Here is a 13115-nt window from a genome sequence, read left to right as displayed (position 1 = left end):
CCATTTCTTTTTGTCCTTCTTCCATTTGTCGAGTTTTCTGTAACCATTCTTTTGGTATTGCTTTTTTTTTTTTTTTTTTTTTTTTTTTATAATTTCATACTTATTTATTATGTCCTGTTTATTATAGTCCTCCTTTGCCTCCTCCATTGTGTCCACTATGAACTGTATTGGTAAAAAACCTTCTTTAAATTCATATAAAACATCCCTCACCTTCGTTATTCCCACTTCTTTTTACTTTTAAAAGTAAAAATATTCGTTAAAACCGGCACTTCCCCAGACCTCATAAAAATAGTTTTTTCTTCATTTATTTTTCCTCCTGATGCCTTACAAAACTTTTGTACTTCTCGCATGGCTATTTCCACACTCTCCACTCCATTAACTACTACTGTTGTGTCATCTGCATATTGGAAACATTTTTCTCCTTCCTTACCTTCTTCCATTTCTACACCTCTTATTTCTCCTTCCTTTCTTATAGCCAGGCCTAACGGTTCTGCTACAAGTGAGTATAAAAGTGCCGATAAGGGGCATCCTTGTCTTATAGATCTTGTTATTTTAAAACATTCTGTTAAAAACCCATTGCATTTGATCTTTGTTAGTGCTCCTCTATATACAATTGTAATCCACTGAATAAAATTCCTCCCAAACCCCAAACCCTTTAAAATTCCAAATAAATACTCATGTTCTACCCTGTCAAGGGCCTTTTCAAAGTCTAGACTAATCACATATCCATCTTTCTTTTTTTCTTTCATGTATCTTATAATATCTCTTATGCTACTTGTTGTATCTGCTATAACCCTCCCTTTCACCCCATATGCTTGATTTGTCTTTAATATATTTGGCATCACTTTCTTCAGTCTGTTTGCTAGTATTTTTGCTAATATTTTTAGATCTGTATTCAGCATTGTAATCGGTCTGTAATTTTTCAAATCTGTTTTTTCTCTTTGATTCATTTCTCTCTTCTTAAAAATCTCATCATACACTTCCTTCAGAATATGGCTTAAACTATCTTTAAAAGCTATATAAAATTCACTCCCTAAGCCATCTGTTCCTGGACTTTTCTTTCTATTTAGTTCACTTATTGCTTTTTCTATCTCATCTTCCACAATTTCTTGATCACACTCTTTTTTGTCTTCTTCTCCGACTCTTTGTCTTTATTTGTCTCAGTAACTCCTCTTTCTCTTGTTCTTTTATTCCTTCTGCACTAAAAAGTTCCTCGTAATATATTTTTATCTCTTTCAAAATGTCCTCCTCCCCTTCCACTACTTCTCCATTTCTCTTTTTTTATTTCTTTTATTGTTTCAGATTTCCCCTTTCTTTTTTCTAATACAAAGAAGAATTTCGTACATTTTTCTCCCTCTACTATGTATTTTGCTTTGCTTCTTAACATTGCCCCTTTTATATTTCATTTCTTTCCATGTTCCTTCTATCTCTTTAATTTTTTGTATATCCCTTTTCTCTTTGTTTGATTCTCTTTCGAGCTCTTCCTTTATTTCTATTTCTTTTCCCTTTTCCCTTTTTTGTATTGCACCACAGTATTTGATTGAATATTTGGTCACTATGTACCTCACGTTTTCCCACCATATTCTCTTATCATCTTCATACATTCCATTTTCTTTTTCCTTTTCTATGATTTCCATTATTTTGAGTTTATATTCCTCATTTTTAAGAACCTCCGTGTTTAAAATCCATATCCCCGGCCCTCTTTTCACTGCATTAAAATCCACCTGTATTAAAACCAATTTGTGATCACTTAAACTTGTTTCTTCATACCACATTTCCTCTATACAATTCTCCAAATTTCTGGTTTGGCGTATAAAATTCCTCACAATCTGTCTCCTTGAATATTCCTTTTTCTTTTCATTCCTCTCTCTCCATACATCTATCATGTTGTTTTCTTCCATTAGCAGTTTTAATTCTTTTCTTCCTGTATCTGTTTTGAAAACCATCCCTTCTGCCACGTCTAATTTACTAAAAACCGTGTTAAAATCTCCCATAATTACAATTTCCTTATACTCCTTTATCAGATTTCTTAAAACACTAAAAAACGCTTTCTTTTCCTTCTCCTCTGTTGGTGCATGTACATTTACCAGGATAAATTCTTTCCCTTCATATTTCATTTCAACCATCATGCATTTCCCAATCTCATCCTTATGTAAAATCTTACATTTTTTTTTTATCCAATTCATCTCTTATTAAAACAGCTACTCCTCTTCCTAACTTTCCATCACCGTTATGGTATAAAATTCCCCCATTCCACATCTTTCTAATCTCATTCATACAATCTTCTCTCCAATTTGTTTCTTGCAATACAACAATAGCTTCTTTTTTACACATTTCTTTTACTTTCTCAAATTTGTTCATGTCCAAAAGTCCTCTTGCATTAAATGCCCCAATTCTTAAAACCATAAGGAAGAACAATGAATACTTAAACATCATAACTTCAGTGGTTCTCCTCTAGTCCTTTTAACACTTCATATCTGTTCATACATTTAAGTATTCCTTTTCTGAGCACTCTTTTTTTCCCACTTTCTAAATTCGGTGTTACCTTAATCGATCTTCTTCTTGTTCTCCCTCTCCCCGCACTGTCTCTCCTCTCCTCCTCCATTCTTTCCATCTCTTCATTTTTTATTTCTTTGTTTAGTTCATTGTTCCCTTGTTGCTCCTTTTCAGCTCTGTCCAGAAAAAATTCCATACTTGAAGTCATTTCCATTGGTGTCCATGTTTCCTCCTCGCTTTGTGTTTGCTCTCTTTTTATCCTTCCTGCTCCTCTCCCTCCTCTCTCTCCTCTTCATTGTTTGTTTCTTCTTCTGTTTCTTTTTCTTGTATTTCCTCTATTTCCTCCTCTGGATCTTTTTCGTTCTTTCCTTCTTCCATCCGCCTGTCCACCTGCTCTTCTCCATTCTCTTCTTCCTCCTCGTTCTCCATCCAGCACTCACATTTATTTAAAAGTCTCCCTGCAATCCGGGCACTTGACAGAATTGCAATCCCTCGCGATGTGTCCCCTCTCATCACACTTGTAACACCGGAATTCTGGGCAGTCCTTCACCACATGATAGCCGGGCTCATGCACAACCGCCAGGTTTTAACCTGGGGGCTGTGCATTACTCGGAAGTATTGAGGTCCCTCCGCCGTCTCCAGTTTCGTGCTATATGGCAGGGAAATCACCTCTTTTGGGAATCTGGTTTTGACAAACCTTGTGCCGTCTTCAATGTCCGTTCCCGGATATACCCTCCTTTTTATCATTGAGATTGGGAGTACTCCTCATCCCCTCAGTTTGTTTACAATGTCCTCATCCTCTAAGTGAACAGGCAAATGCATAAAGGAAACCACGTAGTCCCTGTTTGGCAGTTTTTTAACTTCACATTTTGTTCCTTTTATCATCAGTCCATCCATCAAATCTTCACAATAATCCTCTTTTTCCAAAGTCACTTCATATTCCTTTGCTTGTTTTGGTCTAACTGCTAAAATCTTTCCTCCTCCGATTCTCTCTGTGACCGCTTTGATTATGTCCTCAGCTCTCGCTCCTTCCAAATCAACAGTCACCGTTGCTTCTTTCAAATAATTCCTCTTTTCGAATGCTTTCTTCATTTCTGTATCTTTTCCATTTTCAGTGCTCAGGGGCTCAAGCAAAATTGCAGCCAGTGCCTTTACAATGAAAGTAGCAAATGTGACACCACAACGCTGGTCAGACAGTTCCAGGATGATCGCAGAGGAAAAACTTGTCAGAAGTGGGATTTGAAGCGGGTTCGATTCCCGGTCAGGGAATGTGTTTTTGTCGATCCAACGCTGGCATCTTTGACACAAGTTCAAGCGGCAGTGAGTTTGAGGGCAAGGCAAGTAGGGCCTCCAAGTGGTAAAAAGCACACTCCTTCGAGCCGGAACTGAACCAGCGACCTAAGGATGGCCAATGCAACATCTACAGACTTGCGCTCTACCAGCTGAGCTAAAAAAGGCACAGTATATTGACTGCATGTTCCTGATTCACAGAGCTAATGGTTCCAGGGGGACATGGCATTGTAATGGCGTGGGAGTCAGGGAGTGCAAAAAATAGAAGCCAACCGAGACAGCCAGTAGTCAAACCTAGAATCTTCTGATCCGTAGTCAGATGCGTTAACCATTGCGTCACTGGCCCGCTGTCTGTTTGGCCCAGTGGCCTGCATTTTGCTGATTCCAGAGTGACAGGGTGCCCATTGAGGTGGTGTGCTTGAAAAGTGCTAGTTACCTAGTAATCGTTAAAAAAAGCCACAAACACACACACACATACAAACCAAAGCTTGGAAAGAACGATAACTCCTATTTTCAGTGCTCAGGGGCTCAAGCAAAATTACAGCCGGTGCCTTTACAATGAAAGTAGAAAACATGACACCACAATGCTGGTCAGACAGTTCCAGTATGAATGCAGAATAAAACCTTGTCAGAAGTGGGATTTGAACCCACGCCTCCAGGGGAGACTGCGACCTGAACGCAGCGCCTTAGACCGCTCGGCCATCCTGACATTCGATGAGAAGGGAAGGACCTCGGTCATTCAGTTAGGCAGCACGTCAGTCTCATAATCTGTAGGATGTGAGTTCGACCCTCAAAGTTTGTTTTTAGGACAAATGAGAGACTTTCTTTTCTGGAGGTAGAAAACCCAATCTTGCTCTTCAGTATAGTTTGCAAGGCGGCCTCGGATGCTCTCACAGAGAGGTTAATAGCAGCCCTTCCCTGGTGGTCTAGTGGCTAGGATTTGGCGCTCTCACCGCCGCGGCCCGGGTTCGATTCCCGGTCAGGGAACGTATTTTTGCTGATCCAACGCCTGCATCTTTGACACAAGTTCAAGGAGCAGTGAGTTTGAGGGCAAAACAAGTAGTGCCTCCAAGTGGTAAAAAGTACACTCCTTCGAGCCGGAATTGAACCAGCGACCTAAGGATGGCCAAGGCGACATCTACAGTCCTCCGCTCTACCAGCTGAGCTATCGAAGGCACAGTATGCTGGATGCTTGTTCCTGATTCACAGAGCTAATGGTTTTTTGTTTTTATTGATTTTTTTTTTTTTTTAGAAAAAGGACCAGGCTGTCATTTGCCACAGAGCAAGCAAAATGAACGAAAATACATGAATCCCCCCAACCTATTTCCAAGGATGAATGAATAAAAATCACAGCTGTGGCAGGGGGAAGTGTATTAGTTAAAGCAATCCAGGAGAAGCAAAAGCTTACAGCACCTGGTATTCCCAGGAAGGCTCCCATACAAGTACTAACCAGGCACAACCCTGCGTAGCTTCCGAGATCGGACAAGACTTGGCTTGACCTTTTCTTTTTTTTTTTTTTTTTAAGAATCCTTCAAAGGCAAATGTTTAAAACCTATCCTCTTCTTGAAGATCACTTTGTTTATATGAAAATGATCTCACCCAAATACATTAAAAACCTTTCCCCTGTTTTCATAATTGTCATTGCCCAACAGGCACCTTCCAATTAAATTCATTTAGAACTTTAGAAACACTGTTTGTGAACACTTTAAAAAAAACTCTCCCAACTTGTCTTGTTTTTTAAAATAAATGTACAGCATTTCTATGTATCTTTCCGTCTTTCCTTTAAAAACACACCATACATCAATTAGATTTTTCTCTTTTTTGCCACAGTTCTTCTTTCCCATATTGCACTTTTGATCAACATTAAGAATAAATGTATCCCTTTTTTGTTTTTACAATTTTTATCCCACCCAAACATTACCACTTTGTTCCACTCCGTTTCTTGCCCATCCTCCTCCCCTCTCAAATCATTTATTAGCCATTTACATTTTCCATAAAACTCTTCCAGCTCTTTACAGTATAAAAAAAATGTAAAAACCCCTCATCTTCTTCTTGACAAACTTTGCATCTTGCACTCTCCTCCATCCCAATTTTATAAAGTTTCATTTCTGAAACAATTGCTCTGTGCCTTATAAGGTACTCCAAACTCTCCAGTTTTGTTTCCACAATCACCCCTTTCATGTTTCTCCATACATTTTCTTCTTTCAGATCTTTAAAATGCTGCAACCAATACTCATTTGCAATAGGTTTCTTAAAAACTTTGTTCCTAAAAATACCATAAAACACCTTTACAGTACAAGCTTTAAAATCGTGTAGTTCCTCCCCTATCCTCACATACTGTATATCTCCATTTCTTTTTGTCCTTCTTCCATTTGTCGAGTTTTCTGTAACCATTCTTTTGGTATTGCTTTTTTTTTTTTTTTTTTTTTTTTTTTATAATTTCATACTTATTTATTATGTCCTGTTTATTATAGTCCTCCTTTGCCTCCTCCATTGTGTCCACTATGAACTGTATTGGTAAAAAACCTTCTTTAAATTCATATAAAACATCCCTCACCTTCGTTATTCCCACTTCTTTTTACTTTTAAAAGTAAAAATATTCGTTAAAACCGGCACTTCCCCAGACCTCATAAAAATAGTTTTTTCTTCATTTATTTTTCCTCCTGATGCCTTACAAAACTTTTGTACTTCTCGCATGGCTATTTCCACACTCTCCACTCCATTAACTACTACTGTTGTGTCATCTGCATATTGGAAACATTTTTCTCCTTCCTTACCTTCTTCCATTTCTACACCTCTTATTTCTCCTTCCTTTCTTATAGCCAGGCCTAACGGTTCTGCTACAAGTGAGTATAAAAGTGCCGATAAGGGGCATCCTTGTCTTATAGATCTTGTTATTTTAAAACATTCTGTTAAAAAGCCATTGCATTTGATCTTTGTTAGTGCTCCTCTATATACAATTGTAATCCACTGAATAAAATTCCTCCCAAACCCCAAACCCTTTAAAATTCCAAATAAATACTCATGTTCTACCCTGTCAAGGGCCTTTTCAAAGTCTAGACTAATCACATATCCATCTTTCTTTTTTTCTTTCATGTATCTTATAATATCTCTTATGCTACTTGTTGTATCTGCTATAACCCTCCCTTTCACCCCATATGCTTGATTTGTCTTTAACATATTTGGCATCACTTTCTTCAGTCTGTTTGCTAGTATTTTTGCTAATATTTTTAGATCTGTATTCAGCATTGTAATCGGTCTGTAATTTTTCAAATCTGTTTTTTCTCTTTGATTCATTTCTCTCTTCTTAAAAATCTCATCATACACTTCCTTCAGAATATGGCTTAAACTATCTTTAAAAGCTATATAAAATTCACTCCCTAAGCCATCTGTTCCTGGACTTTTCTTTCTATTTAGTTCACTTATTGCTTTTTCTATCTCATCTTCCACAATTTCTTGATCACACTCTTTTTTGTCTTCTTCTCCGACTCTTTGTCTTTATTTGTCTCAGTAACTCCTCTTTCTCTTGTTCTTTTATTCCTTCTGCACTAAAAAGTTCCTCGTAATATATTTTTATCTCTTTCAAAATGTCCTCCTCCCCTTCCACTACTTCTCCATTTCTCTTTTTTTATTTCTTTTATTGTTTCAGATTTCCCCTTTCTTTTTTCTAATACAAAGAAGAATTTCGTACATTTTTCTCCCTCTACTATGTATTTTGCTTTGCTTCTTAACATTGCCCCTTTTATATTTCATTTCTTTCCATGTTCCTTCTATCTCTTTAATTTTTTGTATATCCCTTTTCTCTTTGTTTGATTCTCTTTCGAGCTCTTCCTTTATTTCTATTTCTTTTCCCTTTTCCCTTTTTTGTATTGCACCACAGTATTTGATTGAATATTTGGTCACTATGTACCTCACGTTTTCCCACCATATTCTCTTATCATCTTCATACATTCCATTTTCTTTTTCCTTTTCTATGATTTCCATTATTTTGAGTTTATATTCCTCATTTTTAAGAACCTCCGTGTTTAAAATCCATATCCCCGGCCCTCTTTTCACTGCATTAAAATCCACCTGTATTAAAACCAATTTGTGATCACTTAAACTTGTTTCTTCATACCACATTTCCTCTATACAATTCTCCAAATTTCTGGTTTGGCGTATAAAATTCCTCACAATCTGTCTCCTTGAATATTCCTTTTTCTTTTCATTCCTCTCTCTCCATACATCTATCATGTTGTTTTCTTCCATTAGCAGTTTTAATTCTTTTCTTCCTGTATCTGTTTTGAAAACCATCCCTTCTGCCACGTCTAATTTACTAAAAACCGTGTTAAAATCTCCCATAATTACAATTTCCTTATACTCCTTTATCAGATTTCTTAAAACACTAAAAAACGCTTTCTTTTCCTTCTCCTCTGTTGGTGCATGTACATTTACCAGGATAAATTCTTTCCCTTCATATTTCATTTCAACCATCATGCATTTCCCAATCTCATCCTTATGTAAAATCTTACATTTTTTTTTTATCCAATTCATCTCTTATTAAAACAGCTACTCCTCTTCCTAACTTTCCATCACCGTTATGGTATAAAATTCCCCCATTCCACATCTTTCTAATCTCATTCATACAATCTTCTCTCCAATTTGTTTCTTGCAATACAACAATAGCTTCTTTTTTACACATTTCTTTTACTTTCTCAAATTTGTTCATGTCCAAAAGTCCTCTTGCATTAAATGCCCCAATTCTTAAAACCATAAGGAAGAACAATGAATACTTAAACATCATAACTTCAGTGGTTCTCCTCTAGTCCTTTTAACACTTCATATCTGTTCATACATTTAAGTATTCCTTTTCTGAGCACTCTTTTTTTTCCCACTTTCTAAATTCGGTGTTACCTTAATCGATCTTCTTCTTGTTCTCCCTCTCCCCGCACTGTCTCTCCTCTCCTCCTCCATTCTTTCCATCTCTTCATTTTTTATTTCTTTGTTTAGTTCATTGTTCCCTTGTTGCTCCTTTTCAGCTCTGTCCAGAAAAAATTCCATACTTGAAGTCATTTCCATTGGTGTCCATGTTTCCTCCTCGCTTTGTGTTTGCTCTCTTTTTATCCTTCCTGCTCCTCTCCCTCCTCTCTCTCCTCTTCATTGTTTGTTTCTTCTTCTGTTTCTTTTTCTTGTATTTCCTCTATTTCCTCCTCTGGATCTTTTTCGTTCTTTCCTTCTTCCATCCGCCTGTCCACCTGCTCTTCTCCATTCTCTTCTTCCTCCTCGTTCTCCATCCAGCACTCACATTTATTTAAAAGTCTCCCTGCAATCCGGGCACTTGACAGAATTGCAATCCCTCGCGATGTGTCCCCTCTCATCACACTTGTAACACCGGAATTCTGGGCAGTCCTTCACCACATGATAGCCGGGCTCATGCACAACCGCCAGGTTTTAACCTGGGGGCTGTGCATTACTCGGAAGTATTGAGGTCCCTCCGCCGTCTCCAGTTTCGTGCTATATGGCAGGGAAATCACCTCTTTTGGGAATCTGGTTTTGACAAACCTTGTGCCGTCTTCAATGTCCGTTCCCGGATATACCCTCCTTTTTATCATTGAGATTGGGAGTACTCCTCATCCCCTCAGTTTGTTTACAATGTCCTCATCCTCTAAGTGAACAGGCAAATGCATAAAGGAAACCACGTAGTCCCTGTTTGGCAGTTTTTTAACTTCACATTTTGTTCCTTTTATCATCAGTCCATCCATCAAATCTTCACAATAATCCTCTTTTTCCAAAGTCACTTCATATTCCTTTGCTTGTTTTGGTCTAACTGCTAAAATCTTTCCTCCTCCGATTCTCTCTGTGACCGCTTTGATTATGTCCTCAGCTCTCGCTCCTTCCAAATCAACAGTCACCGTTGCTTCTTTCAAATAATTCCTCTTTTCGAATGCTTTCTTCATTTCTGTATCTTTTCCATTTTCAGTGCTCAGGGGCTCAAGCAAAATTGCAGCCAGTGCCTTTACAATGAAAGTAGCAAATGTGACACCACAACGCTGGTCAGACAGTTCCAGGATGATCGCAGAGGAAAAACTTGTCAGAAGTGGGATTTGAAGCGGGTTCGATTCCCGGTCAGGGAATGTGTTTTTGTCGATCCAACGCTGGCATCTTTGACACAAGTTCAAGCGGCAGTGAGTTTGAGGGCAAGGCAAGTAGGGCCTCCAAGTGGTAAAAAGCACACTCCTTCGAGCCGGAACTGAACCAGCGACCTAAGGATGGCCAATGCAACATCTACAGACTTGCGCTCTACCAGCTGAGCTAAAAAAGGCACAGTATATTGACTGCATGTTCCTGATTCACAGAGCTAATGGTTCCAGGGGGACATGGCATTGTAATGGCGTGGGAGTCAGGGAGTGCAAAAAAATAGAAGCCAACCGAGACAGCCAGTAGTCAAACCTAGAATCTTCTGATCCGTAGTCAGATGCGTTAACCATTGCGTCACTGGCCCGCTGTCTGTTTGGCCCAGTGGCCTGCATTTTGCTGATTCCAGAGTGACAGGGTGCCCATTGAGGTGGTGTGCTTGAAAAGTGCTAGTTACCTAGTAATCGTTAAAAAAAGCCACAAACACACACACACATACAAACCAAAGCTTGGAAAGAACGATAACTCCTATTTTCAGTGCTCAGGGGCTCAAGCAAAATTACAGCCGGTGCCTTTACAATGAAAGTAGAAAACATGACACCACAATGCTGGTCAGACAGTTCCAGTATGAATGCAGAATAAAACCTTGTCAGAAGTGGGATTTGAACCCACGCCTCCAGGGGAGACTGCGACCTGAACGCAGCGCCTTAGACCGCTCGGCCATCCTGACATTCGGTGAGAAGGGAAGGACCTCGGTCATTCAGTTAGGCAGCACGTCAGTCTCATAATCTGTAGGATGTGAGTTCGACCCTCAAAGTTTGTTTTTAGGACAAATGAGAGACTTTCTTTTCTGGAGGTAGAAAACCCAATCTTGCTCTTCAGTATAGTTTGCAAGGCGGCCTCGGATGCTCTCACAGAGAGGTTAATAGCAGCCCTTCCCTGGTGGTCTAGTGGCTAGGATTCGGCGCTCTCACCGCCGCGGCCCGGGTTCGATTCCCGGTCAGGGAACGTATTTTTGCCGATCCAACGCCTGCATCTTTGACACAAGTTCAAGGAGCAGTGAGTTTGAGGGCAAGGCAAGTAGTGCCTCCAAGTGGTAAAAAGTACACTCCTTCGAGCCGGAATTGAACCAGCGACCTAAGGATGGCCAAGGCGACATCTACAGTCCTCCGCTCTACCAGCTGAGCTATCGAAGGCACAGTATGCTGGATGCTTGTTCCTGATTCACAGAGCTAATGGTTTTTTGTTTTTATTGATTTTTTTTTTTTTTTAGAAAAAGGACCAGGCTGTCATTTGCCACAGAGCAAGCAAAATGAACGAAAATACATGAATCCCCCCAACCTATTTCCAAGGATGAATGAATAAAAATCACAGCTGTGGCAGGGGGAAGTGTATTAGTTAAAGCAATCCAGGAGAAGCAAAAGCTTACAGCACCTGGTATTCCCAGGAAGGCTCCCATACAAGTACTAAACAGGCACAACCCTGCGTAGCTTCCGAGATCGGACAAGACTTGGCTTGACCTTTTCTTTTTTTTTTTTTTTTTAAGAATCCTTCAAAGGCAAATGTTTAAAACCTATCCTCTTCTTGAAGATCACTTTGTTTATATGAAAATGATCTCACCCAAATACATTAAAAACCTTTCCCCTGTTTTTATAATTGTCATTGCCCAACAGGCACCTTCCAATTAAATTCATTTAGAACTTTAGAAACACTGTTTGTGAACACTTTAAAAAAAACTCTCCCAACTTGTCTTGTTTTTTAAAATAAATGTACAGCATTTCTATGTATCTTTCCGTCTTTCCTTTAAAAACACACCATACATCAATTAGATTTTTCTCTTTTTTGCCACAGTTCTTCTTTCCCATATTGCACTTTTGATCAACATTAAGAATAAATGTATCCCTTTTTTGTTTTTACAATTTTTATCCCACCCAAACATTACCACTTTGTTCCACTCCGTTTCTTGCCCATCCTCCTCCCCTCTTAAATCATTTATTAGCCATTTACATTTTCCATAAAACTCTTCCAGCTCTTTACAGTATAAAAAAAATGTAAAAACCCCTCATCTTCTTCTTGACAAACTTTGCATCTTGCACTCTCCTCCATCCCAATTTTATAAAGTTTCATTTCTGAAACAATTGCTCTGTGCCTTATAAGGTACTCCAAACTCTCCAGTTTTGTTTCCACAATCACCCCTTTCATGTTTCTCCATACATTTTCTTCTTTCAGATCTTTAAAATGCTGCAACCAATACTCATTTGCAATAGGTTTCTTAAAAACTTTGTTCCTAAAAATACCATAAAACACCTTTACAGTACAAGCTTTAAAATCGTGTAGTTCCTCCCCTATCCTCACATACTGTATATCTCCATTTCTTTTTGTCCTTCTTCCATTTGTCGAGTTTTCTGTAACCATTCTTTTGGTATTGCTTTTTTTTTTTTTTTTTTTTTTTTTTATAATTTCATACTTATTTATTATGTCCTGTTTATTATAGTCCTCCTTTGCCTCCTCCATTGTGTCCACTATGAACTGTATTGGTAAAAAACCTTCTTTAAATTCATATAAAACATCCCTCACCTTCGTTATTCCCACTTCTTTTTACTTTTAAAAGTAAAAATATTCGTTAAAACCGGCACTTCCCCAGACCTCATAAAAATAGTTTTTTCTTCATTTATTTTTCCTCCTGATGCCTTACAAAACTTTTGTACTTCTCGCATGGCTATTTCCACACTCTCCACTCCATTAACTACTACTGTTGTGTCATCTGCATATTGGAAACATTTTTCTCCTTCCTTACCTTCTTCCATTTCTACACCTCTTATTTCTCCTTCCTTTCTTATAGCCAGGCCTAACGGTTCTGCTACAAGTGAGTATAAAAGTGCCGATAAGGGGCATCCTTGTCTTATAGATCTTGTTATTTTAAAACATTCTGTTAAAAACCCATTGCATTTGATCTTTGTTAGTGCTCCTCTATATACAATTGTAATCCACTGAATAAAATTCCTCCCAAACCCCAAACCCTTTAAAATTCCAAATAAATACTCATGTTCTACCCTGTCAAGGGCCTTTTCAAAGTCTAGACTAATCACATATCCATCTTTCTTTTTTTCTTTCATGTATCTTATAATATCTCTTATGCTACTTGTTGTATCTGCTATAACCCTCCCTTTCACCCCATATGCTTGATTTGTCTTTAATATATTTGGCATCACTTT

General features: G+C 38.4%; 1 protein-coding gene and 6 non-coding genes across 7 annotated transcripts in view; 3 read left to right on the top strand and 4 right to left on the bottom strand.

The window, feature by feature from the left end:
• LOC127417036 (uncharacterized) overlaps window positions 1-13115 on the top strand; it is a 374311-nt gene that overhangs the window by 160425 nt on the left and 200771 nt on the right. The window lies entirely within an intron of this gene.
• trnal-cag (transfer RNA leucine (anticodon CAG)) lies at window positions 4413-4495 on the bottom strand. The gene has a single exon. It is a non-coding gene; the product is annotated as a tRNA-Leu (tRNA).
• On the top strand, window positions 4702-4773 carry trnae-cuc (transfer RNA glutamic acid (anticodon CUC)). The gene has a single exon. It is a non-coding gene; the product is annotated as a tRNA-Glu (tRNA).
• trnay-gua (transfer RNA tyrosine (anticodon GUA)) lies at window positions 4875-4961 on the bottom strand. Its single transcript is given in 2 exon segments — window positions 4875-4910; window positions 4925-4961. It is a non-coding gene; the product is annotated as a tRNA-Tyr (tRNA).
• Window positions 10548-10630, bottom strand: trnal-cag (transfer RNA leucine (anticodon CAG)). Its single transcript has one exon. It is a non-coding gene; the product is annotated as a tRNA-Leu (tRNA).
• trnae-cuc (transfer RNA glutamic acid (anticodon CUC)) lies at window positions 10837-10908 on the top strand. Its single transcript has one exon. It is a non-coding gene; the product is annotated as a tRNA-Glu (tRNA).
• Window positions 11010-11096, bottom strand: trnay-gua (transfer RNA tyrosine (anticodon GUA)). Its single transcript is given in 2 exon segments — window positions 11010-11045; window positions 11060-11096. It is a non-coding gene; the product is annotated as a tRNA-Tyr (tRNA).

The sequence above is a fragment of the Myxocyprinus asiaticus genome, chromosome 26 (genome assembly GCF_019703515.2).
Source record: "Myxocyprinus asiaticus isolate MX2 ecotype Aquarium Trade chromosome 26, UBuf_Myxa_2, whole genome shotgun sequence".
NCBI classification, from domain to species: domain Eukaryota; kingdom Metazoa; phylum Chordata; class Actinopteri; order Cypriniformes; family Catostomidae; genus Myxocyprinus; species Myxocyprinus asiaticus.
This window is presented reverse-complemented; position numbering and strand designations above follow the sequence as displayed.